At 44.9% G+C, this 27,911-nt stretch overlaps 1 protein-coding gene across 10 annotated transcripts in view; it reads right to left on the reverse strand.

The window, feature by feature from the left end:
* Window positions 1–24,574, reverse strand: part of ZBTB38 (zinc finger and BTB domain containing 38) — a 134,512-nt gene extending 109,938 nt beyond the window's left edge. For all 10 annotated transcript variants that reach the window (XM_060395160.1, XM_060395100.1, XM_060395104.1 and 7 more), the window contains exon 1: window positions 24,330–24,574. The gene's annotated coding sequence lies outside the window, so the exon portion shown is untranslated. The remainder of the gene's footprint in view (window positions 1–24,329) is intronic.
* Between the last annotated feature and the right edge of the window lie 3,337 nt (window positions 24,575–27,911).

Raw genomic sequence — 27,911 nt, forward strand, 5'->3', positions numbered from 1 at the left:
GATTACTGTGATATTGAATGGTTTGCCTTGGAAAGGAACAGAGATCATTCTGTCGGTTTTGAGATTGCACCCAAGTACTGCATTTTGGACTCTTTTGCTAACCATGAGGGCTACTCCATTTTTTCCATGGGATTCTTGTCCACAGTAGTAAATATAATGGTCATCTGAATTAAATTTGCCCATTCCAATTCATTTTAGTTCACTGATTCCTAAAATGTTGATGGTCATTCTTGCTGTCTCCTGTTTGACCACTTCCAATTTACCTTGATTTACAGACCTAACATTCCAGGTTCCTATGCAATATTGTTCTTTACAGCATCAGAGTTTACTTCCATCACCAGTCACATCCACAGCTGGGCATTGCTTTCACTTTGGCTCCTTCTTCATTCTTTCTGGAGTTATTTCTTCACTCTTCTCCAGTAGCGTATTGGATACCTACCAACCTGGAGAGTTCATTTCACATTGTCATAATTTTTCCCTTTTCATATTGTTCATGGGGTTGTCAAGGCAAGAATATTGAAGTGTTGCCATTCCCTTCTAGTGGACCACGTTTGTCAGAACTCTCCACCATGACCCGTCTGTCTTGGGTTGCCCTACACAGCATGACTCATTGTTTCATTGATTTAGACAAGGCTGTGATCCATGTGATCAGTTTGGTTAGTTTTCTGTGATTGTGGTTTTCATTCTATCTGCCCTCTGATAGATAAGGATAAGAGGCTTATGGAAGCTTCCTGATGGGATCGACTGATTGCAGGGGAAACTGGGTCTTGTTCTGATGGGTGGGGCCATGCTCAGTAAATCTTTAATCCAATTTTCTGTTGATGGACAGGGCTGTGTTCCCTCGTTGTTTGACCCCAGACCAAACTATGGTGGAGGTAATGAAGATAATGGCGACCTCCGGCAAAAGGTCCTCTGCACACAGTGCCACACTCAGTGCCCCCAACCCTGCAGCAGGCTACCGCCCACCCATGCCTCCACTGAAGACTCCTGGATGCTCACAGGTAAGTCTAGGTCAGTCTCTTGTGGGGTCACTGCTCCTTTCTCCTTGGTCCTGGTGCACAAAAGGTTTTGTTTGTGCCCTCCAAGAGTCTGTTTCCCCAGGCCTGTGCAAGTTCTGTAATCAAATTCCACTGGCCTCCAAAGTCAAATTCCCTGGGGGTTCTCAGTCCATTTGCCAGATCCCCAGTTTGGGAAATCTGTTGTGGGTCCTAGAACTTTCTTAAGAATGTGAGAATTTATTTGGTATAATTGTTCTGCAGTTTGTGGGTCGTCTGTTTGGTGACTGTATGGTGGGGTTAATGGCGACCTCTTCCAGGAGGGCTTATGCCACAGATCTGCTGTACCCAGAGTCCCGGCCCCTGTGGCAGGCTACTGCTGACCCATACCTCTGCAGGAGACTCAAACACAGGTCTGACTCAGACACAAGATGGCGGAGTAGAAAGGACGTGTGCTCATCTTCTCCTGTAAGAACCTCAAAATTGTAACTCACTGCTGAGTAACCGTTGATAGGAGAATGTTGAATTCCATGAAAAAGGGATACCCCACATCCAAGGGCAAAGGAGAAGCCCCAGCAAGATGGTAGGAGGGGAAATATCGCATTTAGAATCAAACCCCATACCTACCATAGATGCTTGGAGGGCTCAAACAAAACCTTGTCCACATCAGGACCCAGAGACCCCACAGAGACTGAGTCAGGTGACCTAGAAACCTGGTAAACTGCAGTGACCAGTTCCCCTGAGATTGAGTAAAGCAGAAAAGGTGAGGAATGAATCTGAAACCAATAGGCCCGTGATCTGAGCAACATGAACATAATATTATCGTATGGACATGCATTAGGTTAAATATATGTGTCTATGTATAATATAAATATATGTGTGTGTATCAATAACTCTGCAGCTCTGTTTGCATTCAGGTGAAACTGAAGCCATAGTCTTAGCCAGTTGAACCAGGACTATCAATGGGTTAAGATCAGATTCAAGAGATTTCCTTGGTGGTCCAATGGTTAAGACTCCCTGCTCCCAGTGCAGGAGGCCCAGGTTTGATCCCTGGTCAGGGTGCTCGATCCCACATGCCACAACTATGACTGGGCATAGCCCCCTCCCCTTCTGAAAAAATTAGGTTCAAACGAGCCATAAATTGTTGCTAATGTAGCTGCCAATTAAATGATACTATCATTTTTTAAATCAGGAAATACGTCAACCACCATTTCCTTCCGTTCATTTTATCTCTAACACTAGAAGCCTCACATCTAAGATACACAACTACAGTCTCCGTGATGGCAAAAGTGCTCACGCACACAGAACACACACACTGTATGGCTTTTGAACCAACACCACCCAAGTTTAAGATTCTTCAGCAAATGTCATGAGTATAAAAGAAGAATGTTTTGAAACCCCAGCTTTGCTTAAAAAATGAAGAATAGTTCTTTGATTCTTCCTTTATAAAAGCGAGTAGTGGAAGTGCTGGGCAGCTGTTCTCTCACACCAATTTCCTCCTGGCAGACAGCAGAATAAAACATTCATGGTAGACAGTGCCTTCTTTCAGGGATTCTGAAATCTACTGGGTTTGTGTGCCTTAGTCTCCTTCAGACGTGAGCACTAAATCATAAAGGAAACCGGAGAGTCTGAGACACGCCTTCTGCCTGAGCTTTCTAGAAAGTCTGATGCTACACACCGCAGGCCAGGCTGGAGCAAACTGTACACTGACTCACTTCCTATTTACCCCGAGTCTGACTGTCTGACCCCAACTCCCTTAACTAGACTTTCAAGCCAAGGGGAAATAAAAGCATTAAGAGACTGTAGACTGTGCTGCCCTTTCCACCCTCACCCTTTGCTGCAATGGAACAATAGCTTGGACGCACAAAAGCGTACAATTAATTCTAAGTAATTATAATAAAAAGGGGTAGAAGGGAGAAAAGGAGAAAGAGTAGCATAAATTAAAGGGGGAGGAGCTACCAAAGAAACTTCCCAGCTAATGGGAAGTATTTATTTCAAGGCTGCTATCCTCACCCCCAACCCCAGCCTCACAGTTATTCACAATGACTCTTCGTGATTGGTTAGCCCTGTGGTCTGATCCCGGAGCATTTGGCTAGCTGGAGTCCCAGCTCGCTAAATCAGAGGATGGGATGAAAAACGAGGCGCCAGTATTTTTTTTTAACATCCCTGTGATTCTTCTTTTTTGGCTGGGGTTGCAGGGGTGAGGGGAGTGGGGGATGGGGGGCAGCGGGGAGGAGGCAGGCAGAACTTGCCCGGCCAGGGGTCAAACCCTCGGTCCTTGCAGTGGAAGTGCTGAGTCATCCAGACAGGATTGAAAACTTGGAGATTACCTCCTGCCTTGGGCTGAACGTGGTCAAAGGGTGAACACTGGAATTTGGAAGGTGATTGCTTTAACTGGTAAGAAATCATAGTCACTATTTAGGGAACTGGCTGCCAGTCGGGGGTTGTTCCAGGAAATTTCCTCCCAGAGAGTAGCCTCAGGAAGCCAGAAACTACTATCCCAGCCCCTGCTGAGGAGAGGCACTGCAGGCTCTGAGCACAAGTTCTTGGCGGGGGTGGGTACGGTGAGCTTGTCTTCTGAGAGGCCTTTGGGGAATCCACAGGGGTGTTTTCAGTTGCCACCAAGATGGGAGCTTTGAAAGGAAGCTAAACTGTTGGAATGGGTAAAGGAGGGATGGGGAGGGAAAATATTAGACTGGTGAAAAAGTAATTGTGGTTTCAGACCATGAATTTTAAATCATTACAGCTAAGCTCAAACACATCTTTATTAATCAAAATAGGAACCATTACAATCAACACGTTTTTGCCAATGAGACATAAGTTTGCTTATTCCCGTAGCATAAACATCTGTGCTTTGGGATTCGATGAACTCTTGCAAAGTATTTTCTGCCTTCTGCTGGTTGTGGAAGCATTTTCTCTGGAAAAAGTCATCAAGATGCTTGAAGCGGTGATAGTCAGTTGGTGAGAGGTCAGGTGAATGTGGTGGATGCAGCAAAACTTTGTAGCCCAATTCGCTCAACTTTCGAAGTGTTGGTTGTGCAATATTGAGTCAGGCATTGTTGTGGTCCTTTCTGTTGACCAATGCCAGCTGCAGATGTCGCAGTTTTTGGTGCATCTCATTGATTTGCTGATCATACTTCTTGGATGTAATGGTTTTGCCAGGATTCAGAAAACTATAGTAGATCATCTGCAGCAGCAGACCACCTAACAGTGACCATAATGTGTTTTTTTTTTTTTTTTTTTGGTGCAAGTTTGGGACTTCCCTGGTGGCTCAGAGGGTAAAGCGCCTGCCTACAATGCAGGAGACCTGGGTTCAACCCCTGGGTCAGGAAGATCCTTTGGAGAAGGAAATGGCAACCCACTCCAGTACTCTTGCCTGGAAAATGCCATGGACAGAGGAGCCTGGTAGGCTACAGTCCATGGGGTCACAAAGAGTCCAACACGACTGAGAGACTCCACTCGCTCACTGGCTTTGGGAAGTACTTTGGAGCTTCTTCGCAGTCCAACCACTGAACTGGTCACGGCCAGTTGTTGTCTAAAATCCACTTTTCATTGCATGTCACAATCTGATCAAGAAATGGTTTGTTGTTGTTGTGTAGAATAACAGAAGACGACACGATTTTTTTTGATTCATGAGACACCCACTTTTTCACCTTTCCAATTTGCTTCATAAATGCCAAATGACCGTAGAATGGTCCATGTTGAGTTCTTGAGCAACTTCTCATGTGGTTGTAAGATCAGCTTCAATGATGGCTCTCAGTTGTCCTTGTCAACTTCTAATAGCTCCCCTTTTCAGCTTTCTTTTGCAGAAGTTCTCAGAACACGTCCAGGGAAGGGTTGCAGATATACAGTAAAGTCTATACCCTTGATGACAAGCAGTGTCCATATCAGGCCTGGCTACCTTCTCAGGAAGATAGACAGTTACTTTTATTTCTTCCTAGGATTGGGGCTTCCCAGGTGGTGCTAGCAATAAGAGCCCACCTGCTAATGCAGGAGACGTAAGGGACTCAGATTCAATCCCTGGGTAGGGAAGATCCCTTGGAGGAGGGCATGGCAACCAACTCCAGTATTATTGCCTGGAGAATCCCATGGACAGAGGAGCCTGGCAGGCTGCAGCCCATAGCGTTGCAAACAGTTGGACATGACTGAAGTGACTTGGCACAGGATTAATAGAGGGCTTCTTGTCATACCAACTGTAGTGGGCAGAATAATGACCCCCAAAAGATGTCCACATCATACTCCCTAGAAGCTACGGACATGTTACTTCACGTGGCAAAGGGGGTTTAGCAGAATTGTTCAAGGTCATGAACCTTGAGGCAGGAAGATTATGCTGGATTATCTGGGTGAGCACATTATAAGGATTTCATAGGAGTCCTTAGCCTTCCCAGCTGACGTCAGTAAGGCAGGCGTGACTATGGAAGAAGGGCTCCGGGGATACATTGTCACTGACTTTGAAGACAGAGGACAAGAGCCACGAGCCAAGGAAGGTGGCCAGCTTCTAGAGTTGGGGAGGATGGGGAATGCGGTTCTCCCCAGGAGCCCCCAGAAGGAAACACAGCCCTGCTGACACCTTGACTTTGGTCCAGTGGGACCCTTGTCAATCCTCTCACCCAGAGAACTGTCAGATAAGAAGTATGTATTTTAAGCCACCAAGTATTGGGTTGGCCAAAAAGTTCCTTTGGTTTTTAGATAAAAATAAAAGACACATTTTTGGTTTTCACCGACAACTCTGGAACAATGTATTCACTGTTTTGTTCCACTATCTTCTGCCACTTTTCAGACAACGTCATAATTCTGTCTTCCCAAAACTTTTTGTCTTTTTGAGCAAAGAATAGTTCCATGTGCCTTTTATAGTTTTCCAGGGAATTTAATTTTTTTCCATTAAGAGAGTTTTGTAAAGACTGAAATAAATGGCAATCCGGAGGTGCAATGTCTGGTGATTACGGTGGATGAATCAGAATTTCCCAGCCAAGCTGTAACAGTTCTTGTTTGGTCATCAGAGAAACATGTGGTCTTACGTTATCCTGGTGGAAGATTTTGCATTTTCTGCTGACTAATTCCAGACGCTTTTCCTCCAGTGCTGGTTTTAGTTGGTTTAAGTGGGAAGAATACCTGCTGGAACTAATCATTTGGTTTTCTGAGAAGGAGTTCATACCCTTCCAATCCCACAATATACACAACATCACCTTCTTTGGATGAAGCCCAGCCTTTGGTATGGTTGGTGGTGGTTCATTTCACTTGCCCTATGATCTCTTCTGTCCCACATTACTATACACTCTCCACTTTTCATCACCCGTCACAACTTGTTTTTAAAAAGGAACATTTTCATTACATTTAAGTAGAGAATCACATGTGGAAATATGGTCAAGAAGGGTTTTTTTTTTTTTTCCTTAATGTATGTGGAACCCAAACATCAAAGTGATTGATGAAACCAAGCTGGTGCAAATGATTTTCAAGGCTTGATTTGGATATTTTGAGTATGTTGGCTGTCTCCTTCAAGGCCTAATGATGGTTGTTCTTAATTAATGTCTCAGTTTGATCATTATCAGCTTCAACTGGTCTACCAAACCATGAGCATCATCCAGTGAGAAATCTCCAGCACAAAACTTCACAACCCACTTTTGACATGTTTGATCAGTCATAGCAACTTCTCCATACATTGTGCAGATCTTTTTTGCATTTCGGCTATGTTTTTAGCTTTCTTGAAATAATAAAGCATAATATGCCAGAAATGTTGCTTTTTTCCTTCCAACTTCAATATTAAAATGACTACACAAAATTGACCAATTTTGATAAGTTTTAAAATAATGCACATTGATATGACAGCTGTCACAATACAATCTAACAAAATTGTTTTGAATAAAGTTAAAGGCAACTAAGTGCTCCTAGAGCCATCTTACAGAAAACACCAAATGACCTTTATTGCTAACCCAATATATGGTGATTTTTACAGCAACAATGGAAAACTATTACACAGCTGACTAAGAGGTAACCAAAGTTGACCAGAGTTTAAGGTCTCTTGTCCTGCTATTATTAGAATACAAAGGACACCCGGGTTCTTAAGGCAAATGGGACATGAGAAGCAAATTTTGTACTTTGGACTTACTATTAGAGCCACAACCCCCAGAGTTCCCAGGATCCAAGTTTTCTCTTCTCTACTGTTAGAGATTCTTGGATGGGAAAGTTTGAGAATCACTGACAAAAGAATGCATTGGCCTCATTCGTAATTCTCACAATGGAGCATATCACTGTGGCATGCAAACAGGGGAGAAAACTGACATGAATCTGAGCCATGTAACCTTCTCAAGGATACATCGTGTTTGAGGCAGAGCTTTTATGGTTATTCTTTACCCAGAAGGAGGATCATACTTTGGTATCTGCTTGATCTTGGCTTTACTGTGGTCACTTAAAATGTCAGTCCATTTCTTTCTCTTCAGTGGCTCCAGAATTTTTCATTTGGTCTGCCTTGAAATCTTCAACCAACAGGGAGCCAAGGATACCACCCTCTGCTTTATGGACCAGAAGACCATGTGTGGACAGGAAGTCTAAGCAGGCTGTTGTCTTAGGCACCATCTTCCAGCATCTGTGACCACCAAGGGCGGGGCAACCTACCTGCTCAGCCCACTTTGCTCAGAGTTCCTTTCCACTGCCATCTTCCCTCCTCCACTCCTGGGAGCTGTCCAGCCTGCAGTTTGGAGTGCTCATATTTTGGCCTCATGCCACATCTGTCTCTAAAGGCTGTATGTCTGCTCCCAGATTCTCCAGTCACACTGACTTTATGACTTAACACCAGAGCTCCCAGTGATGCTGCTGTCCTGCTCCTCAGATGGAACCTCCTGGAATCCTGAGGAAGGTCCAAAGTTTCCACTGGACTCTGTCCCCACTACTGGGGTCTTGGATACTATGAATTGGCCATTTTTTCCCTTTGCCAGTATTTTAATTGGGCTATTCATCTTTTCATTATTGAGTTGTAAAAGTATAATCATTCTAGATACAAGTCCCTTATCAGAAATACAATCTACGGGACTTCCCTGGCCATCCAGTGGTTAAGATTTTGCCTTTCAATGGAGGGGTGAGGGTTCAGTTGCTGGTCGGAGAGTTAAGATCCCAGATGCCTCTTGGCCAAAAAAAACAAAACATAAAACAGAAGCCGTATTGTAACAAGTTCAATAAAGACTTTTAAAAAATGACCCACATCAAAAAATTCTTAAAAGAAAAATTTGCAAATATTATATTTTCTCCTATTCTGTGGGCTGTCTTCTCTAGCACAGTAGGTATTCAATAGATCCTTATTGAATTCAATTGAATTCCTCTTAGGTCTAAGGCAAAGCCTTTACCTTCCACTAAACTTCAAATTTATTTCTTAGAGTTAAGAAAATACAAGTAAAAATAAACAATATGAGTAATGTGGACTGGACATATGCATTTAAAAAAAAATCTAAAATGTGTTTCTTTTTCTTTTTTGGCCATGCCACATGACTTATGAGATCTTAGTTCCCTGACCAGGGGTTGAACCCATGCCCTGTGCAGTGGAAACATGGAATCTTAGCCACTGGACTTCCAGGGAAATCCCATAAAATATAAGTGGTTTCTAAACAACAGATTTTAACAAAGCACTTAATCTTTCCAGGCCTCAATTTCCTCTGCTATAAACTGGAGAGCAGTTTGGGAGCTTGAACTTGATTATCTCTTAAGTCTGTTTCTACGCTAACATTTAACAAATTTAATAATAACAGAGGTTGAGACCATTCCTCACGGCATGCTCGGTTTAGAACAAACCTCTTCAGAGTAATGACCATGTCTGTCTTGCTTGTTCCTGTATTCCAAGTACAAAGTGCTGTGAGCTACACATAGTAGGTAATCAGCTAGATGAATGGAGAAGGAAATGGCAACTCACTCCAGTATTCTTGCCTAGAGGATCCTGTGGACAGAGGAGCCTGGGGCGCTGCCGTCCATAGGGTGGCCCAGAGTCGGACACGACTGAAGCGACTTTGTATGCATGCATGCACTGGAGAAGGCCGTGGCAACCCACTCCAGTGTTCTTGCCTGGAGAATCCCAGGGACGAAGGAGCCTGGTGGGCTGCCATCTATGGGGTCGCACGGAGTTGGACATGACTGAAGCAACTTAGCAGCAGCAGCTGGATGAATAGTTCTACTCGGTGCCCAGTAGTAAACTCATTGAGTGCCACGCTTGTAAATGCATCAGTGTTTCCCAAATGAATCTCTAGTGTGGATTCAGCTCTGATGGATCCATTGGCTGACTCAGCACTTCCATCTGCAGTCTAACAGTCATCACAATGGCAATGTGTCAAAAACAGAACTCTTGATTCTCCTCACCTCCCCAAATTTACTCCCTACTCCCATATCAGATTTTTCTCACTTCAGTAATGGTACCATCTCCAATGAGATGCTCAGGCGAAAACCTACGAGTCATTCTTAACTGCTCTTCTTCCTCCTTAGTGAGTGAGTGAAGCCACTTAGTCATGTCCGACTCTTTACGACCCCATGGACTGCAGCCTACCAGGCTCCTCCATCCATGGGATTCTCTAGGCAAGAATACTGGAGTGGGTTGCCATTTCCTTCTCCAGGAGATCTTCCCAACCCAGGGATTGAACCCAGGTCTCCCGCGTTGCAGGCAGACGCTTTACCATCTGAGCCACCAGGGAAGTCATCCAATTCACCAAAAAGCCTTATCAGTTCTGCCTCCAAAACATACTAATCCAGCCACTCTTAGCCACTCAGCTTACCACTCTGGCTCACACCACTATCTTCTCTTCCTGGGATTCCTACCGGGCCCTCTAACTGAGGTCCTTGAATCTACACTACCCTACCTACAATATTTCTTCTTATGGGAGCTGGATGATTCTAAAAACTTAATCCATACCATACCACTCCCCTGTTCAAAACTCTCCAATGACTTCCTATCACAGCAGGAATCCATCTGAAGTCTTAACCATGACCTAGAAAGTTCAAGTGATCAGGACCTGGCTTCTCTCTGGCCTGACCTCCACATCTCCCTGCCTTGCATATTCTGGACTCCTGGACTCCAGTCTGGACTTGCTGACCTCTTCAGCTCTTTAGAAATGCCCTGCCCAGCATGTTCCACCACAGGGCCTGTGAACCTTCTGATCTCTGCCTGGTTCACCTGAGTTTTCAGCATGGCTTGCTCAGGTCTCTGCTTAAATGTCACCACCTCAGCGAGGCCTTATTCAAGACCCTTTCTAAAGAAGCCTTTTCTGGGACTTCCCTGGTGGTCCAGTGGCTGACATTGTCTTCCAGGGTGTGAGTTCGATCCCTGGCTGGGGAGCTGAGATCCCACATGCCTCTCAGCCAAAAATCCAAAATGCAAAACAGAAGTAATATTGTAACAGATTCAATACAGACTTTAAAAATAATAAAACTAAAACATAAGGAAGCCCCTTCTGCACTCTCTGTCCTTTTATTCTGCTTTTTATTCATTCACGGTACTTAGCATCCCCTAAGTTACAGTAGGTATATGTCTGTTTACTTCTCAATCATTTTCCTGACTAGAAGGTAAGCTCTATGAAGGTAAAGATCTCCTGTTTGTTTATTCAGTGCCATATTCCTGGCACTGGGTACCATTTCCAGCACATTATAGACATTCAATAAATATTGTAGACTAAATAAATAAATCTATGGTATCACAGTTTATCATCTGAAAGTAAGCCCTGGGTTTGTGCCCAGTCTGCTCAATAACTGAACAGCTTGGCCAAATCATCCAAACTCTCTAGGTCTCAGTTTCCTTATTTAAAAAAGTTAACTGGTAATACCTATCATGAAGGATGTTGTGGGGCTTAGAGATAAAGGATGAAAGTGCCTGATACTAGGTACTCACTTCATAGACCTACAGTGACTCATAAAAGTAAACATCTTTCTCTATGCATTACTTGGTTCAGAGCAAAGGCAGTCATCAAAACTGCTCTCTTAGAACCAGGACTTATTGATGGAATATGGCACACTGGAGGCTGAGGAAGGAAAGGAATCCATTCTGGTGCAGGAGACTCAGAGAGCTAGCATCATATGCCAGTCACAGTAGCCAGCCTTAGAGATACTACTTCTGGATTCAAGTCAAGGCACTGCTTTGTTCTGTGGACGGCAGCAGGGTTGGAGGCAATGATTCAAAATGACCTCAGCTTTTGTCTAATCTGGTCCTGTGACCAGACCACAGGCGATACCTTGTCAGTAATTTCCTTTGCTGCTCTCTGCCAAGAGGCCCATCATCACGGCAAAATACTGTGAGCTGCTGCAAAGGAGGAGGCAACTCTATGAGTTCTGTTTTTTCATAAAGGATGTCTTTTGTTTTGTTTTGTTTTGTTTTGTTTTTTATTTACCTACTTATTTGACTGCACTAGGTCTTAGTTGAGGCATGTGGGCTCTTTAGCTGTGGCATGTGGGATCTAGTTCCCTGATCAGGGATTGAACCTGGGACCCTTGCATTGGGAGTGCAGAGTCTTAGTCCACTAGACCACCAGGAAACTCCTGCTGTATGTGTTTTGACATGCAAAGATCTTCAACACATATTGCCAAGTGAAAACCTCAAATGCAGATCAAGGCATGTGTACAAACACACACTAATGACACTCTACTGGACTTCTGTACAGGTTTCTATAAACGTATGGAAGCACATAGAAAGGGACAGAAATCATGTCAATTACCCTCATTTTCACAGAGAAGTGGACAGGGGATAAAACTGCAAGTAGGTGTCAAAGGAGACTTCAGCTTTATCCAAAATACATCTATACAAAGAGACGATTACTTCTGTAATTAAAAATTATTTTTTAAAACCTCCCAAACAAGCTGATGCTAAAATACTATGTTTAAAGTCAAATGAAGTGATTTACTTTCCCCTTAACTAGCGTTTCTCACATGGGTCAGTCTCACCCCCAAGAGGTGTTTGGAAATGCCTGGTGGTATTTTGTTGATATCCTGGGTATTGGCATTTAGTTCCCCAAAGAGAGGGATGTTAGGTATCTAGTGTGCTAGAAAGTCCCACACCACAAAATAGGACCTCTGCCCAAATGCCAACAGTGGTCTTTGTGAGAGACACTATAGAAGTTTGGGTGGGTTGTAGTTATAAATTCATCCGTGACTCCCAATTAGAAACTTTCTGTCTTTGATCTGAACTACCCAGATGCCTGGGCCATGTTCCATCTGGATATATAAAATAGTAAATTTTACACCTGATGGTCTTGAGAAGGAAATTGAAAGGCATGCTAGTTGCTCTGGCTGGGAAGGCCAAGTGGCTTGGGTTTTATGTCTCTGTATAAAGTATGCAAATATTTGTGATAAGGGTTGTCCAAGGCACCAGCCAGAGCCCCTGTACCTAGTTGAGACCTGAAGACAAATGTCCCACCCGCCAGCAGTCGGGGCAGGGCTGACAGCCTTCCAGGGAAAGTTGGGAGGGGTCCTTTTCCAGTGATTAGCGATTTCCACACCAGACTGGCTGCCCTCAGACGCCTGCAGCCCTTGGGAAGTAGCTCCCAGCTCATAGCAATGAGAGCTTGAAAGGGGACATTCAGCAAAACAGAATGAACCTGTTATATTTTCTCCTTCAGTTCTCTAGTCTCTGACACTGTTGTGGTACATGCATTCACAAATATGAATCGGGCATCTCCTCTGTGTCAAAGGTGTAACAGAGAATGAGACAGACATGCTTCCATTCTAGCAAGGAAGACACCATAACAAAGCAGATCACTTTAAACAGTGATGACCATTAGGATGAAACAAGGTGGGGTAATGTGATTGACAGAGACTAGGGGTGGGGTCGACGTATGACAGAGTCTAGCAGAGACCTCTGTAGGGAGGTGGTCTGAGGAAGTGAGCTTAGCTCTGGGGAGAATAACCGTGCTGGCTCTGGGAACTGGGGTGGCAGCTGTGGGTGCCCTGTGCCTTTGGGGGCTGTTCTCTCAGCTCAGCCGCCTAGGACAGCGGATGTGGGTTAGATCTTTACCTGCTCCAAGGCAGGTAAAATTATGATGAATGACATTCGCACTTCTGATTTTGTCTACCAGCTTTCTCCACCCAGGATTTCATCTGCACCTAAGAAGTTGATTTCATTCATTTTGGAGGTGTAGGGGTCAGACAACTAGCATGGGATTTTACAAATTATTGTTAATTAAAAACACTTCTACGGCACTTAGTGTCAGGCACTGCTCTGAATGCTTGACAAATGTTAAGCCATTTCGTCTTCACAGCAAATCTACATACCAGGTCCTGGGGAGGAGTATAATCCTCAGTTCATACGTGGGACTCTGGGGCTGTTTCTCCCATCATGGCCCCTCCCGTGATGGTGTGGTCCTGCATTAGCACTGGGCTGGGACACGGCAGCACTGGCCATCTGATTCAAGCTATCGAATCAGAATCTGTTCCCTCCAGTGATCCTTATGGATGGCAAAGCTGAAGTCCATGGATCTAGCCCCTCTGTTCATTTTTAGAGAAAGACCTCAAGGATGAGTCTTCCATCATTAGCAAATTGTTCAAAATTAGCTACTTTATCATATGTCCATAGCTAGCTAATTGTTCAAAATTCAGAAAGTGCATTGTTTTAGCGTACCTTTCCCCTTCCTTGAAGCTCACGTCTCAGGTAGGGGAACCAAGCACAGATGGGCAGAATCAACCAGGTTGCCAAGGCACATCTAAGCAGGACGTTGTACCTGCAGAGGGCTGGTGGTGGTGGTGAGAAGAAGAAGGTACGGAAGAGATGCTTCAAACTACAAGGCGTTGTTCCTGCCTCAGAGAGCACCTCGTCCCCATGTGGACAGAGGACACCTAAGCGCCAAATGGGGTAGAGACAGAGCTCCTTCATTTTCCCAGTGAAATCCCATCCCATCCCAGGAACAACTAACTGAAGTCAGTGTAACCATCACATATCCTTGATGGAAAGAAAGAAAGGGAAAGAGGAAGAAAGAAAGAGGGGGTGGGGAGTAAGGGAGAAAAGGAGAGAAAGAAAGAAATGATTGATAGAAAGAAACAAGGGGGGAGGGAGGGAAAGAGAAGGAAGGAAGGAGGGAGGAAGAGGGAGGAGAAGGCAGGGGGAGGGGGGAGGGCAGGGAGAGGAGGTAGGGGAAGAGAAGGGCAGATCAGGGAGAAGATCTTAGGTTGTGGGGTATCCTCCCCACACCCCTACAAGGAGATGCCTCAGAGGGAATATGCATTTCCCCGTGGAGCTCTGTAGCTGAGACTGGATCTAACATTTAAAGGCTTTTTTTTCCAACACATGGCCTCTGAAAGCACAATAATCACATTGCCTGGTTGTCAGCCAAAAAACACAGTCTGCTCTGGTGCTAAAGGAAAAACCAACTGTGTTGGGCTTTCTGGGAGACATATGTGTCCCATACCTTCTGGGTGATTTGAAGGATTTTCCAGGGACATTTTGATTACATGTAGTTTCATTTTGGGCTTCCCTGGTGTCTCAGCCAGTAAAGAATCCGCCTGCAATGCAGGAGACTGGGGTTTGATCCCTGGGTTGGGAAGATGCCCTGGAGGAGGGCATGGCACCCCACTCCAGTGTTCTTGCCTGGAGAATCCCATGGACAGTGGAGCCTGGTGGGCTATAGTCCATGGCATCGCAAAGAGTCAGACACAGCTGAGCGACTACGCAGCAGCAGCAACAGCAGTTTCATTGTACGTGGCTGGTTTCAGTCACCGCTCTGTACGGAAGGTACCACACTGTGTGTGAAGGTCTCATGTGTTCTGACTTCCTCTGTCACCAGAGCTGAGAAGCCGCTGACCAGTTCTGGTCTTATGCTGCAGAGTCCATGCTGGCAACAAGGCTGCAGCCTCCGGAGGAAGCAAGAGCCTCACAGTTAGCGACTGATTCTGACAACGCAAATCCCCCGCTTCAACATCCCTTTGTTCACACAATGGACTTGTGGGCTCAGAATCCCTGCAGCGCAGGGTCTATCAGCCGGCTTGCCCTTTCGGGTCCCACACCAGGCCTCCTACAGTCAGCCTGACCCCCTGGTGACCCCTCCTCTGCACTCAGCACTGGCCGGACCCAGGCTCTCCCTCTTACAATGTGAGGGGCAGCCAGACAGCTGTGGGCTCTGGTGCAGGGAAGACGCATAGACTCTGGGCTGGTGGCCACTTTGAGCACAGGAAGGGGAGCAACAGGCAGAGGGTGGCAGAGAGAAGTGGGGTGAGGAAGTGTGGGGTGAGCCACTAAGGCAGCTGGCAGCTGCCCCTGCCTTCCTTGCCTGTGCCTTGCACCGCCCAGCCCCTCTCACTGAGCTGGTCCACTCCATCCTTTCTCCTGCATCCAAACAAGGCTTTAGCGGCCCTGGCTTCACACTGACCCCTGGGGGGCTCCAAGGCCTGCAGAGAAGAGACAGTCTAACTGTTAAATGATTCACTTCAGAGTTTTCATCATTTGTGACCTCTGGTCACACAAAATGCAAACTTTTAAGCATTTAGATGGTCTCAGCAAGTTTATGTGCCCCTTTCGTACAGGTCAGCTCTTTTTACTGGGTTCTGTGTAAAGTGCCCACTCTGAGCCAAACCCTTCCTTTTCTGATGGTTTCTTAGTGTTACAGGCACCACTTTTCAGCAGTGGGCACAAGTTTTTCCTACTATTTATCACTTGAACCATGAAAATAATCACAATGGTTTTCAAATTTTCAGCACATACTTTTTTTTTTTTTTAATGTGACTTGAGACCCCCATGCAGAAGAGGTGTAAGCCTAGTTAGCGCTGGGCTTCTTCTCTCTGTGCCCCTACCCCCACTCTCGGCCACAGGCGCTCCTAAAACCCAAGGGCCCTGGGAACAAACATTGGGTGCACAGTTCAGGGCGGCAGCTTATTTCATCCTTATCTCAGGCAAACATCAAGGAGCACCTGTTAATATTACGGATGTACTCTAGCCTGCCCTGAGCTCTGGGAATGCTCTGGGAACATAGCAAAGTGAGAGATATGTCCCTGATACAAAGGAAAGGCAGGAAGATAAGATGCCAGAAGCCATCAACCCTGCCCAGTCCAAGGGGGTCACAAGTACACTTAATGCTAGGGGCTCAGAGATGGGTAGAGAGGCCAGGTGAGACTTGGGCAGGGTTTCTGTAGATTTACATAAGAGACAGTAAAACCTGAAAGGTGAGTGTGGTTGGTACAGCCTAACAGGAGAAGCATGGGCAAGGTTGGAAAAGTCTGTGCAGCGTCCAGGGGAGAGTTAGCTGATGAATTTGTTTGGAGAACAGGGCGTTCGGAATGGGAAAGTGGGAAGGAGCCAGAATTCGAATGGAAGGCTAGGAAAATTCAACTCATTTCAGAGGCCATGAAAAGACTTGAATGATTCAACTCAGGAAAAAAAAACAGGACAAAGAAAAACAAGATAAGAACAAGAATCAGACACTGCACGCTGCTGAGATGCGCTGTCTGACACCGTCTGCAGGAAAAGAGAGGGGTGAGCAAAGGGAAGAGGTTGATGACACATTTCCCCACTGCTGACCCTCCCCCCAAAGGGTCACATGCCCTGAGACCAGAGAAGGCAAAATGCACTATCACCACTTATTCATCAGACATTGATCGGCATGGTGACTCATGCGAAGTCACCCAGCTAAGGACTCTGGGGGTCCTGACTCACAGGCCTTCCCAGAAGAAGCCTCTCCATCAGGAACACATGAGCTCCAAACACTTGTGCAGCCACCAGAGAGTACAATCTCCCTGCTAGCTCTGTGCTTTTCAGACCTTCCCCTTTCTACCCAAATCCAGGAATGGGGAACACCCAACGTCCATTCCAGCCTAGGCTCAGCTTGCTACGCATAGTCAAAGGAATTCAGAGAAGAACGGCCTTCTGTTGAAACCCCTCCGAGATCATCACAGTGAAACACCCACACACATCATGCACACACAGGCATTCTGGGAGCAGACGTGAGCAACCGTGACGAATGGGTCCTGGAAAGGTGAGAGCTGCACTCGGCCTGCCCTGAGGGAAGGATCTCAATGCTACAAAATTCTCTGGGGGTGATGCTTTAAGATGCTCCCTCATTGGACACGGTTTGATGGTAACACGTGCGGGCTGGCTGGCTCTCTCTGCCTTTGTGTCCCCTACATGGTGTTGTGGATAGAAGTCCGTCTGCCAATGCAGGGGACACAGGATCGATCCCTGGTCTGGGAAGATTCCACATGCTGCAGAGAAGCTGAGCCACAACTACTGAAGCCTGCTCCCTCTAGAGCCAGCGTGCTGCAACTACTGAAGTCATACCTAGGGCCCCTGCTCTGCAACCAGAGAGCCACCGCAATGAGAAGCCCACTCACCACAACTGGAGAGTAGCCCCTACTCTCCTCAACTAGAGAAAAACCTGCTTGCAGCAAGGTAGACCCAGCGCAGCAAAATAACAAAGAAAGATTGCATTAAAAGAAAAAAAAAAAAAAGAATCCAATGAGGCAAGTGAAGCATAGAGTCTGAGTACCCTACACAAGATTCCCCAACAAGGCAGTGGGTGGCCCCCTCTCATCCCGGCCTTGCAGGTGCAGAGGCTGTGCTTTGTCCAACAGCTCCACAGGATGGACAAGAAATGACTTCATCAGAAAGGGGGACAAAGAGGAAGAGGAAGGTGCCGCACATGCCCTCATCATGGGAGGAGAGGAAGGCTTTCCGCGAGGGAGGTTGTGCAGGTCTCCCCAGCACCTCTGCTGAATTTCCAGAATTCTCTGTTCTGGAGACCCAGGGGAGGGCACAGTGGTGGCCTTACAGTCAGGAGAGCACGTCAGCTGGTGACTCAGCGCTGATGGGAAGGCCAGACCTCCCTGAGGTTACTGACTACAGTCAACACCGGGCTCTTTCACCTCCCAACTCCTGTCCCCACAGGCGAGGAGGGAACACAGACAGCCTTCTGGTGACAGTGACCCCCTCCTCTTCTGCAATATGCATGCCATCTGCTCTTCACTGGTTTGCTAATCCAGCTAGTTTTCTAAATTTACAAATACAATAGTGTGCATCTGATTTAACAGAAATCGCAAACAGGACTAAAGGCTGTCCAATAAAAAGGAGAAACAGAGATGTGGGATAACTTTCTAGTTCTTGACACAATGGTGCAAGGCAAGCTTCGGGGCACTTCCACCTTTGTCCCAGAGGAACTCGCCCTGCATTGCATGTCCATCCACGCCCACTCTCCTCCACCCCATCCCTAAGCTCTGGCCCCTGGACTATCAGGGTTCCGTGGCAACAAAGTTTATAATATCCTTGCTCTGTTCTAGAAATAGAATTGTTTGTGCTTCATCTGGAGCTTGATTCTTAAAAACAACCAACATTTACGGTATTCTGGTTGTGCAAGAACTGTCCTCTCCAGAGGCAAGAGGACACCCTCGGAGAAGAACATGCAGATGTGCCCCTAAACTGCTGCTGCTCAGTGGAAAGGAAATTAACTAAATTGGGAGGATTCGGGAGGGTATGGAGTGAGGCCTTCCGGTTGTTTTCGCTCGGCATGTTGAAGGCATTTTCTCTAACTCCTATCCTTGAGCTGGCGTGAAGGATGGGCAAAACAGCGGTCTTCTTCCATGGACTATCCATCTGTATTTTTTGCACACCAGTTATGTGCTGTGTACTGTGTTAAGTATTTAAGATGCATAGAAGAACAGTTCTCACCTTCAAAATCTCCCCAGGGAGAAGGAAAATCGAAGGCAGTGTGCAAAGAAAAATCGAAGGCAGGACGCTCCAAGAAGACAGGGTTTTCTGTTTTGTTCATTGCTGTATTTTTTAGTTTTTAGACTAGCCAGTTACTGCATCCATGACTGAGCACAATGGCTGAGTTATGCACAGTGGTGGTGGGGGGAAGGGGAAAGGGGGCGCCTATCAGAACATTAAGGAGGAGCCCTGAGGGCACCCGCCTCAGGCTCGAAGCCCAAGAAGGAGGAGGACATGGGAGGAAGTTGAACAAGGGGATTTCCAGTTGTATGGTAGAAGCAGAAGGTGAAGCTGGGAATGTGGCAGGAGATGAGGGGACAATGACAAGAGGAGGCAAATCATGAAGGGACTTGTGTGCTGGGCTGATGAGCTTGGCCTTTATTCCAGGGGTGAGGGAGTATCCTGGAGGCCTGTCCCAGGGGAGTGGTGTGGTCAGGTCTGTACATTAGAGACATCCCTGCATGGGCAGGTGGTGGGTGGATGAGCTGGAGGTGGGAATTCAGCTAGGGAACTGAGGCTGTCTCTGGGATGAGATGTGTTAAGAAGCTGAACTGAAGCTTCTTAACTCAGGCTACTTTCTGAGAGCTGAGCTTTTGGACAGAAGGCTCAACTCTTGGAAACATTCAGAAGGTGGCCCAATTCTATAGCTCAGGGGCTTTGTGGAACAGCTCAGCACTGGGTGAGCTCCTGATCTGGGTTGCTGAGCAGTGGGTGGTGGCATCATCCACCAAGAGAGAGACTAAAAGAGCAGTGGCCTCAGCAAGTTTTGAGGAGCTCTGAGTACCACTGTGTGTTGTGCATGTAAGGAAGTCTTTAGACAGGTGGATCTATTTACTGATGAGAGGATTATGTAAGTAGATGTAAGTAAGTTGTAGATGAAGCCAAGGACAGAACAATGTAGGCTAGCAGGCACACAAAAGTGCATGATAAACACCACCTGTAAAGCTGGATAGACACAGAGAAGTCCATGGAGACTGGGAGAGCCATTTTGAAAAGAGAGTATCACTGTTTCATTGGATTGGTGTGTGTGAATGAATGAATGTGTATATTAAATGATTTATCCCTGCCATGCCTCCTGGCTCCTCCCTCTTGAAGTAACTTCAGGCACTAGACCAGAGGACCAGAATCTGCCCCCAGTTATCTTGGGGTAACAGCCACCAGAGGCAGCACCTAGTTCTTGATGTGACTACAAAGTCTGTCTTGGATTTTCAGGAAATGTTGAAAGTCAGAAAGTCTCTCATCTGGCCATACTGTTCAGATTTCCTTAGTTTGGAGGTGATATACTGTTTTTGTTCTAGGAAAGCATTCATGGTACCATATTACATTTAGTTGTCAAGCTTCCTTAGGCTGCTTTAGGGTGTGATAGTTTCTTAAACTTTCCTTGATTTTTGTTTGCTTGTTTTATTTTGGTTTGGTTTTGGCCATAACACATGGCATGCAGGATCCGAGTTCCCTGAACAGAAATCAAACCTCTGGGCTGCAGTGGAAGCATGGAGTCTCAACCATTGGACCTCCAGGAGCTAACTTTCCTTGGTTTTGATGACTCTGACTGTTTTGAGGGGGCTTCCCTGGTGGCTCAGTCTGCAAAGAACCCACCCGCCAGTGCAAGAGACACAAGAGACGCGGCTTCGATCCCTGGGCCGGGAAGATCCCCTGGAGAAGGAAATGGTAAGTCAGGTATTTACAGAATTCCCTTCAATGTGGGTTTGTCTGTTGTTTTCTCATTGTTGGCATTACAGAAACTGGAGAGGAAGACCATAGAGGGAAAGTGCCATGCTCAGGGTCAAGGTGCACATTGTTGACCGAAGTTATCACTGCTGATGTTGACCTTGGTCACCTGGCTGAGTCCACCTCTGCCAGGTTTCTCCACTGTAAAGTCACTCCCTGCCACCTTCCAGACTGCGCCCTTCAGAAGGAAGTCACACTTAAGGAGTGCAGAGTTATGTTCCCCCCTCCTTGAGGGAGGAGCCAGTTAGCTCAAATCTCTGCATTTTCATCTGAAGAAAAATCTCTTCAGCCCTCCTTTCCTCCTTTCAGACAGTCTTTTAGGAATACACAGACCTGTCAGCTATGGAGCTCAACTGATACTGTGCAGGGCCCTGGGGGGCTCCTGGGCACAGAGACTTTCTGTGCCCCCATTTCTTTGATTATAGGGAACAGCCTTCATTCAGCCTGCAGGACCTTTCCTGGGTTCCAATGGGCAGATTAGAGAATTAGAGACTGGAGGCGATGTGAGACCAAGGAGAAACAGTCAAGAGCAGCCTTGGGGCAAGGTCCTGTTTGCCCATCAATGGAAACACACAAGAGTTATCTTTGAGCTATTCTGTGGATACTGAAACCGCTTCCCTGCCCCCCGCCACCCCCCACTGCCCTGAGGTGAGAGAAGTTAACAACGATTAACTGGTAGGCTGCCCATAAGCGTGCAGATCCCAAACCAGATGAAAAGAGAGGGTTGATGATGCTTACTCCTACTCACCTTACCACCAGCCCATCAGAAGAATGTCCATGAGCTGATCATGCCTTCTTTGGACAATGGCTATATAACTTCTCACTATCTCCCCCAAGTGGGGACACACGGTTTTGAGGGCATTAGCCCACTGTGGCTCCCTTCACCTGATGAAGTAATAAAGTTATCCTTTTCTGCTTCACCCAAAACTCTGTCTCCAAAATTCAGTTCAGCACCAGCGTACAGAGAAGCTGAGCTTTCAGCATTATGACTTTAAAGGGACCTTTTCCGGGACTTAACATTTCTAAATGTTATCTGTGTGCACCTCAAAATACTATATGCCATGTTTAAAATACAAGTAGTGACTTCCCTCCAGGCAGGCACTGGTTTACTGCTGGGCCTCCAGGCCTGGAGTTTCCCTTTGAAGCAAGCCTGGAAGATGTCTTGTCCAGGGGCCCGTCTGGCAACCTTGTCTACCCTGCTGGTGTCATGTATGATGCTGGCCTAACTTAAAAGTCAGGAAGAAGTGAAAATTCCCCACAAGAGGCAGAGTCAGAAAGGAAGTGCTTGAAAAGAAGAATGCTGTTTCACTGTATTATGTAATGTCCCACTTTGTTATAATAACAGCACTCACTTCTATAAACCAAGAGTATCACAGTAAAGACACACTACATGGTCAGAGACGGCATCATACAGAGGAGGTAAGGTGAAGAATTTTCCACCAAGACTGTAGAAAGAATTATTTACTTGGTGAAACTCCAACGAGAGTAAAAGCCATGTGAGTCAGGAAACATAGTGCTTGTATTTTAGGATAATACATTTTTATATCAATGATTTAATAAAGAATTACTGTGCTCTGGTAAGATAGGACCGCGCCCCCCCGCCCCCACTTGGGTTCCCTCCAGTGTCTGTGTGCTGCTGACCCCTGTGGCCTCCCCACAGGGTAAGGAGAAGTGACAAGCCAATTGTTTTTCTCTTTCACTCTATTTTCCTCCTTAGTGCCTGGACTTTGAAGTTCACTGTCATGTAAACATTAACTTGCTTCTTAAATAAAGCCACAGAAGGCAAACTGTAATCTGAGCATATGATTTACCCAAACTCTTTCCCATGAGCCCTAAGGATTCTAATTTCTTCTCTACCAAGATGTCTCTGTCTCATAGAATTAGTTTTGAAATAGGCTTAAATTATCATCAACATCATCATCATCATTATTATTATTGAAGTGCTTTCCAAAGAATACCCATCAGAGATGATGTTAGGTGGTAATATCCATCAAGTTTCTTTTTAAAATATATTTAAGTTAAAAAAAAAAAAGTTTGACACTGTAAAGCAATTATCCTCCAACAACAAAAAAGAAAAAAGAAAAAAAATTTTTGATTTAAAGGGAAAAAACATGTTAAATGGAGGTACAAGTGGCAAAACACAAGACAAAAATCATCCCTGGTTGAAGTTTGGGACCCACTGAACTCTTGCAGTAATCAGTTTCACATGTGAAATTTATTGTACACAAAAAGCCTGAATCATAACTTTGGGAACACCCCATAGCAACTAAGAAAGTACAGTTTTATTTTTTTGCAGTAGCCAGTCATCTTCTACCTATGTTACCAACAGTTTTCTTTTATAACATAGTTGTGCTGATCACGAGAGTCTAAATCACGCTGGCAAATCCTTCAAAACAACTTACATGCCTCATTAATACAATCTTTGCAAGACTGGTGTTAAAACAGAGGTATCTTGGAATTTTGCTTTGGAAATGTTTTTAGATTTTTCTAAAACATTATATTTTTTATTTTTTCCTTATATATTTTTATTTTTCATTATATTTATTTTTATTATATATCTAAAAGTTATATTTTATTCTCCCCAAATTAAAATGATATAAAATTATAGTGAGCTTTTCTAACACCAAGAACCTTAATATATGTCACTATCTGAATTGCTGAAGAAACAACACCTTAGTTTTGAGATCTTGACTTTATAAAAATGATATGTCTTAATTATTTCCCTTCTACATCCATCACGCTGGTGTGTTCTTTTGCCACATATGTGTCATATAGAATTATTTTGCTGGACTTGAACTGTGTAGCTTGTATGGTGTCAAATAAATAAAAGATCGATACTTTAAAAATGTTAATTTCCTTAATCTTTTTCTGTCCTGAGATGTTTTTCATTGACATGTAATAAAATATTTTTGAGTTGTTAACCCCTCTCCACAGTAGGAAGTCTACATATTTGTAAATTTATTTAATCCACAATTTCAGATTAGTTGGCCTTTTCTAAATACCAAACTGGCCAGCTGCAGTCAATCTGATCACTTCCATGATCATCTTGCATTTATCCATAACTAAAGTAGCTGGTGGGAGAAGGCAATGGCACCCCACTCCAGTACTCTTGCCTGGAAAATCCTATGGACAGAGGAGCCTGGTAGACTGCAGTTCGGGGGGTCGCTAAGAGTCGGACACGACTGGGCGACTTCACTTTCACTTTTCACTTTCATGTATTGGAGAAGGAAATGGCAACCCACTCCAGTGTTCTTGCCTGGAGAATCCCAGGGACAGCAGAGCCTGGTGGGCTGCTGTCTAGGGGGTCGCACAGAGTCAGACACGATAAAAGTGACTTAGCAACAATAGCAAAATAGCTGGTTGTTTAAATTTGCTTTGGAGAATTGGGTATAGATAGAACAAATGGCAATTACATTACAGAGTTTTGAATTTCTCTTAAAATATGAGCACTGCTGTTTATCTTTATGCTTAAGTTCCAAGAAACACTTTTTGATTATTCTTGTTATTCTGGTTGTCTACTATTATTTTATCTTTATAAATACATCCTTTAATTTGCAAAGTGACTTAATTTGTTTTATTGATTCTAGGTGTCAGTGATAATGACACTAACTAGCTTTGAAAACATAACTATGATATCATCGTACTATTTTTGAGCAATAAATGAGCGTTCTTTCCATCCATGGCAATCTCCAATCCTTTCCTTCCCGCCCCCACCCTTTCCTTCTATCTTCCTCTCCTTCCTTCATCAAATATTTATTAGGCATTTGCCTGTCCAGCACATACTAGATGTGGAGAATCAATGATGGATAAAACACTCAGTCCACCAAGAAGCTTATTCTATTGATTTAAAATTTTTTCTTCCTGTTTATTCCAAAGGTCATTTGGACAAAACACACTAATGAAATTCATGGGAAATAAAGCAAATATGGACAACTTTCACTGAGTTGGAGAAAAAGTATATCACCAACCTTTAGCAGCTGCAGTGAAATCTTTCTTCTCTGGGGGCTTGGCCTATATCAACAATTCTTCTTCTCCCCAAGAGCTGGCCCTGGGGCAGGCATTCTTTCTCCTCTAGCATGAGTAACCTTGGCTGGGAATGTTTGGTTGGACACCAGTTAGATGAGACCCAGAGCAGCCGGAGAGCCCTCCTAGAAACCCTAGTTGCCCACACTTGTTTGGTGTGGCCGCATGAGGCCTCTGGTACAGAGCTCCTGTAGAAAACCACAAATGCACAGGAAATTGGGGAAAATCAGATAAAGGCAAACCATTAAATGACACATGAACAGAAAGGAAACAGTTAAGAATTAACCCAAACTAATTTAAGGCTATAAGAATGAGTGGTGCAACGGTTTAGTTAATAAGTAGCTGGTCTCCAAAACTAGGACACTGGAGCCAAATGACTAAGGGCTTTTAGAGCCATCAAGGGACAGGTGGAAGGAGAAATGGGCTCATCACAGAGAGAATCACAAATGGCTGTGGGTGGTAGAAGGCAATGCATCCTTGACTCATACAGATTCGTACGTGCACTCATCTACCTCTACATAAATCTATTGATCCATTCAGCAGATACTTGTAGAGTACCACTGTTCTGGATGCTGCTGCTGAGAACACGCAGTGAGCACAACCCTGACGATCAGGAGCCTGCTGGAGGCACCATGAGCAACTGGCTGGAATGTAGGTAGGGATTATACAAAGAAAAAGGCAATGTTGAAACTCGAGAATAGGGAGAAAATACTTGCAAACGATGTGACTGACAAAGGCTTAATTTCCAAAATACACAAACAGCTCATATAACTCAACAACAACAACAACAACAACAAAAACCCAAACAACAAAAACAAAAAAAAAACCCCAAACAACCCAATCAAAAAAGTGAGCAGAAGACCTAGAGACTTTTGTCCAAAGGAGAGATACAGATGGCCAATAGGCACAGGAAAAGATGCTCAACATCACTAATTATTAGAGAAATGCAAATCAAAACTATAATGAGGTACCATCTCATGACGGTCAGAATGGCCATCATTAAAAAGCCTACAAATAATAAATGCTGGAGAGGGTGTGGAGAAAAGGGAATCCTCCTGCACTGTTGGTGGGAATGTAAGTTGATACAGCCACTGTGGAAACAGTATGGAGGTTCCTCAGAAAATTAAAAATAGAATTACCAGATGGTCCAGCAATCCCTCTCTTGGGCATATGTCCAGAGAAAAACATGGTTCAAAAAGATACATGCACCCCTATGTTTATAGCAGTGCTGTTTACACTAGCCAAAACATGGAAACCATCTAAATATCCATTGACAGATGAGAGGATAAAGAAGATGAGGTACATATATACAGTGGAATATTACTCAGCCATAAAAAGAGCAAAAGAATGCCATTTGCTGCAACATGGATGTAACGAGAGATTATCATACTAAGTGAAGTAAGTCAGAAGGAGAAAGATAAATACTTATACATATGATATCACTTACATGCGGAATCTAAAATAAGACAAATGAACCTATCTATGAAACAGGAAAAAAAAATAGGGACAGAGAGAATAGACTGATGGTTGCCAAGGAGGAGGGGAATGGGAGACGGCAGGAAAGTCTGGGATTAGCAGATGCAAACTGGCATATATAGAGTGGATAAACAACAAGGTCCTACTGTATAGCAGAGGGAACTATCCTCAATATCCTGTGATAAACCATAATGGAAAAGAAAATGAAAAAGAATGTATAGGTTTGTATAACTGAGTCACTTTGCTGGTACAGCAGTAATTCAAACAACACTGTAATTCAACTTTACTTCAATAAAAAATAAATAAACAAGAACCTGAAAGCTGCTGAGTGTGGCTAGTTTCTGCAAAATACCAAGGCCCCTAGAACCTTCCAGTGGAACAAGCTGTCACCGACTCCTTCATCCTTTCCCTAGTCTGAGGTCGTCTCCTCCTTCTTTCATTCACTCAGCCTAGTGAGGCCATGTTCACCATCCACACCTTAAGGCTCAAGACTCTCTACTCAGGCCTCCAGATGACCCCCTTCTTGCTGTGTCCTTTTCTCTGTGTGTGCACAATCCTGGTGTGTCTCGTGTCCCCAGATTTACTCTTCTTATAAAACCAGTCAGATTGGATTAGGACCCACTCTAATGGCCTCGTTTAACTTAATAACCTTTTTAAAGGTCCCATTTCCAATATACAGTCACATTATGAAGCAACAGATGTTAGGGCTTTAACATATGAAATCAGGGGTTTATGATTCAGCCCATAATACCACCACTCCACTGCTGGAAGATTTTCCTTTCTGGTTGCCCTGCGATTCACTGTGTGGAAAATGGCATGAACCACAGAGAAAGCCAGTGACCACAGGGCCTTCTACTTCCTAAAACCGTGCCTGCCTCAAACCAAGAGAGAAGAGAAAGAGTCTTAAGGTCTGCACGCCCTTATGCATACCTACACCTTGTTGCAGAGAGATGGTTCATGCCCTCCTAGGATCTGAAGCAGCTTCCCAAATTCTAAGAAACAGAGGAAGTTTCTACTAAAGGCAGCTGTACCCTATTTTTTACCTTAGGATCACATGGGAAAGAGTCAAACCTTTGACCATCAGACAAAGGAGTCTTCAAAGATCTCAGTTGCTTTAGAGGCAAACTACACTGTAACAACAGAGCCAAGACAAGAGGAAGTGCCTCTGCAAGGCACAGTTAGTAGCATTCTGAAAATTAGTGTTTCCTGTTTGCTTCAAACCTTCTTCTTCTGCAGGGACCTTGCTTAGTGTTAACAGGTCCTGCTTGCCAGTGGCTCTAGGTCAGCTTACTGAAAGCCAGCTGTTTCCATTTTACCTACCTAGCTGCTGACAGTCCACCCCCTTCCCCTCCCTCTTATCAAGTTTCTTCAGTTGTTTCTAATCGGCCTCGGTTCTTCCACTGCCGTTTGTTCTCACTTCCCTCAGTCCTTTCAAGTACCGTTTGGTTTCTCCAAACCCTCTGCCCTTTCCCCGTCACTCATCAATCCCAGTCTGGCCAAATCACCCTCGGTCCCACAGATCCTTCCCCTTACACTCCAGTCCTTGATCCATTCCCACCACATCATCCCCTAGCCCCGCCCACTCTGTCCTAGCTCCCCCTACTACCCCAAAGGAATACAGACTCCCTCCTATCCAAACTTTAAACTTTTTATTTTGTATTGGGGTATAGCCAGTTAACAATGTTGTGGTAGTTTCAGGCGAACAGCAAAGGGACCTAGTCATACACATACATATATCTCTTCTCCCCTGGACTCCCACTCCCAACAAGGCTGGCACACAACATTGAGCAGAGTTCCATGTGCTCTACACTAGGTCCTTGTTGGTTATCCATTTTGACTAAAGCAGTGTGTACATGACCTTCCCAAACTCCCTGACTATCCCTTCCTGTTGGCAATCATAAGATTGTTTTCTGAGTCAACATAGACTTTTTAATGGTGATTTCTTTTTTTTTTTGACTGCACTGGGTCTTTGTTGCTGCACAAGGGCTTTCTCTAGTTGCGGCGCACAGGCTTCTTATTGCTGTGACTTCTCTTGTTGCTGAGCACAGACT

Source organism: Ovis aries, chromosome 1 (genome assembly GCF_016772045.2).
Source record: "Ovis aries strain OAR_USU_Benz2616 breed Rambouillet chromosome 1, ARS-UI_Ramb_v3.0, whole genome shotgun sequence".
NCBI classification, from domain to species: Eukaryota; Metazoa; Chordata; class Mammalia; order Artiodactyla; family Bovidae; genus Ovis; species Ovis aries.